Source organism: Chiloscyllium plagiosum, unplaced genomic scaffold (genome assembly GCF_004010195.1).
Source record: "Chiloscyllium plagiosum isolate BGI_BamShark_2017 unplaced genomic scaffold, ASM401019v2 scaf_55, whole genome shotgun sequence".
In the NCBI taxonomy this organism is placed as follows: Eukaryota; Metazoa; Chordata; class Chondrichthyes; order Orectolobiformes; family Hemiscylliidae; genus Chiloscyllium; species Chiloscyllium plagiosum.
Window position 1 is genome coordinate 136,973 of NW_025215378.1, and position 4,224 is coordinate 141,196.

A 4,224-nucleotide genomic window follows, 5' to 3' on the forward strand; every position below is an offset into this window, starting at 1 on the left:
ACCCAGTTCCCCCCCCCCCCACCCTAACCCTAACCCTGTAACTGTACCCATGCCCACCACTTCCTCTGACAGTTCATTACATGCATGAGCCACTCTCTGTGTGATCAAGGAGAAACATTCTGTCCATCTCTAGCCTATCAAACTTTTCCACTTTGTAAAGAGCTCCCTCAGTCTTCCTTCTCGGGATAAAGAGCTCCAAACTGGTCAATCTTTCTGGACTGTTGGAAACACATAGCCTTGGTCTCACCTTTGAGCTGATTCTAGAGATCACTCTGGTCTGGAGAGCAACCTTCTCTACTGTTTCACATTGATACAGAGTTGCAGAAGGACATTACAACAGTATTTGGATTTCAATAGCACCTTCCACCACCTCAGAATATCCGCACGTGTTTTGCAACTGAAGTGATGTATATTAGCGAGCAATGATGGCACTGTGGGAATGTTATGGGCTGAGGGACACAAACGTAATGCTCTGGTCATGTGAATTCAAAGATCACCAGGGAGATTGGTGGGGTTTAAACTCAATGAGGGAATTTGGAATTGCAAGTTTATCTCAGCGACGATAACCAGGAATTGTTTTTAAGTGTCCAAAGTAGCTACGAATGTCCTTTAGGGAAGGAAATCTGCATTCCTCCCTGGATCAAGCTGACATGTGACTCCAGACCCAGAGCAGTATGGATCCCTCTGCAATGGCCAAGCAATTCACTCAGTTCAAGGGCAATAAATGGGAACATTTGAAATTGCACACAAGATACTGACACATCAAATGCGTTGAGAATTGCAAGTCCCTGCTACTCCAGACAGCATCATTAATCAGAGTGTTTATTTAAAAGTTGAAATCTGTTTCCTGGAAGGAGTCTGTGGTTTTCACTGTGAACGGACTGTTCCTTCCTGGGAGAGAGAGAAAGGAACTTGGTCGAGTTTTCTTCCAGGAACATAAAACCCTCAAATAAACAATGCTCTTCAAATCCCAAAAAGGCCATGGAATTTATTAACTGTCAGCTGAGTATGTATCAAAAGAGTATGATTTAGTGGGCTAGTTGTACACATCACAGAGAATGAATTATCTGTATAAGATCAAGTAAACTTTGTTGACTCAACATTCTGTCTCTGCTGCCGGAGGAAAGGTTCATTTAATTCATCAAACGCTTGATTGTTGCATAACGTGGGGTTAAAAAAAATGAGAGAGGGGCACTCACTGCTGATGAATGGTCTCATTCATTCTCAAAAGGTGGGGTCCCTTCCAAGGTCGACTCTTATTGCCCCCTGATACAGTCGAGAGGATTGACAGGAAGTGTCCTTAGGATTCTCACAATTCAGCAGGATTTCCAACCTCCATATCCTCCTTCTACTTCGAGTCCTAGGAGTCTACAGCATGGAAAGAGGCCCTTCGGCCCAACATGTCCATGCTGTCCAGTTTTACTGTTTAAACTAGTTCTATTTGTCTGCATTTGGTCCATATCCCTCCAGGCCTATCCCATCCACGTACCTGTCCAAATGTTTCTTAAATGACAAAATAATACTCGCCTCCACCACTAACTCTGGCAGCCTGTTCCAGACACACTCCACCCTCAGTGTGCAAGAATGGTCCCTCTTGACCCTTTTATATCTCTCCCCTCTCACCTTAAACCTATGCCCTCAGGTTTTAGACTCCCCTACCCTGGGGAAAAGCTGGTGGCTATCTACCTTATCTATGCCTCTTGGTTTTTATATGGTCACCCCTCCTACGTTCCTATATTCGAGGGAATAAACCTTCCTGTTTGAAAACTGTTTGAAACTACTGTTCATTGACAGTTCTTATTTCCCGATGTTGCGATTTAAAAAAATTCTTTCTTGGGATGAGGCTCTCGCTGTTCAGGCCAGCATTTGTTCCCCATCCCTAACTGCCCCTGAATGGGGTACTTTGCTCCTTTCACCCAAGGGGCTGTTGACAGAATCTGAGAGCTGCCCTGGGGACCCACTCTAAAGGCACCCAGGAAGAGCTAGAATACCTTTTGAATAGGATGTCTTCATTCCTGGGCTGGATGGAAAAGCTGTAGATCATAGAATCCTGGCTGTGCAGAAAGAGGCCATTCAGCCCATCATGTCTGCACTGACTCGCCAAAGAGAATCCCACACCTTATCCCCGTAACGCCATATTTTCCAGGGCTAATCCACCTAACGTACACATCCCTGGACACTATGGACAATTTAGCATGGCCAATTCACCCTAACCTGCACATTTCTGGACTGTGGGAGGAAACCCACGCAGACACGGGGAGAATGTGCAAACTCCACACAGACAGTCTCCAGAGAGTGGAATCGAACCTGCGTCCCTGGCGCTGTGAGGCAGCAGTGCTAACCACTGAGGGGGCTTCGAGCAATGTAATAAAATCAGAAGTTGCTGGAAAAGCTCAGCAGGTCTGTCAGCATCTGTGCAGAGAAATCAGAGTTAACATTTCTGGTCCAATGACCCTTCCTCAGAAATGTTAACTCTGATTTCTCTGCACAGATGCTGACAGACCTGCTGAGCTTTTCCAGCAACTTCTGTTCTTCCTTTCTGATTTACAGCAAGCGCAGTTCTTAGGTTTTATTTCATCCAGGCATTTACGTGTTGTATTGTTGCCTGACCTTCTATTTTCATGCATTTTACTTTTGACTGGAAGCAATGAGCCCTCCACCTCCCTGTTGTCAGTGAAGACACACAGAGTGCATGGTCTCACTAGTTTATTCAAAATCCCTGACCGACTCCTCACAGAGACAGTGCAGACAAAAGGGCAAGGAGTGTGATGTCAGTATTTCCAGGTCACACTAATGAAAGTGGAACTGCTCCCTGGTGCCCTTCACCCCATGTAAATCATTAATGCAACGTATGGTTAACAGTGAAAGTGAAAATCGACCAAATAGACCTTATCTGGCAGAACGATAACAATTCTACCTTGAGCAAAGTCCCACTTGCTGCAGGAGTGTGTCAGAGTACAGTACATCTGAATATGGTGATTAAAACGATCTAAAAATCAGACCAGGTCCCTCATGCCTCAGCAGAATCATGATGGATCTTCTATCTACGTTCTATGTCCTCACCCTATCATTTTCAGTTCCTTAGTATTCAAATATCTCAATCTCAGTCTTGTGCATACTCACTGACATAGCATCCACGACTCCCCACTCCCCAGGCAGAGAATTTCAAAAAAATTCAAAAGCTCTCTGGTTGAAGAAATTCCTCCTCAACTTAGAGCTGAGACTATCACTGTCCAGTCAGGGGAAGGAAACAGCCTCTGAATAGCCCACAGTACATCTGACAGTTCCAGCCTGGACTCGAAACATTTAATCTGCTTCTCTCTCTTCACAGATGTTGCCAGACCTGCTGAGTTTTTCCAGCGTTGTCTGTGTTTGTTTCAGATCTCTTGCATCTGCAGTATTTTGTTTTTATTCAGATAATTCATGTCCACTTAGAACGCAAGTGATTTTACGTTGTTACTCTTCCTAAAGGTTACTCTGGTGCATCATGAAAGGGAGTCACGTTATTTTAGCGGGGAATGGTGTATTATGGACTGAAATTATGAGGGCTTTCATCCAATGCCATGTCAGACTAATTATCTGCATTAGTTTTTTAAAACCAGTCTCCATCTATTAGTCGCCCCTTGAGCAAGTGGGAGTGAGTTGCCTTCTTGACCCGTTGGAGTCCATGTGCTGTGGGTAGACCCACAATGTCCTTAGGGAGGGAGTTTCAGGATTCTGACCCAGTAACAGTGAAGGAACAGCGATGTATTTCCAAGTCAGGATGGTGAGTGGCTCAGAGGGGAACTTGTAGGGGGTGGTGTTCCCATGTATCTGCTGCCCCTTGTCCTTCTAGTTGGAAGTGGGCGTGGGTTTGAAAGGTGCTGTCTGAGGATCTTTGGTAAATTTCTGCAGTGCACCTTGTAGGTAGTACACACTGCTGCTACTGAGTGTCAGTGATGGAGGGAGGGGGTGTTGGTGGATGTGGTGTCAAACAAGTGAGCTGTTTTGTACCAGACACCACCATCACCATCCCTGGATATGTCCTATCCCACCGGCAGGAGAGACCCAGCAGAGGTGGTGGCGCAATGGAATACAGCCAATAGACAATAGACGCAGGAGTAGGCCATTCTGCCCTTCGAGCCTGCACCACCATTCAATATGATCGTGGCTGATCATTCCTAATCAGTATCCTGTTCCTGCCTTATCTCCATAACCCTTGAGTCCACAATCGTTGAGAGCTCT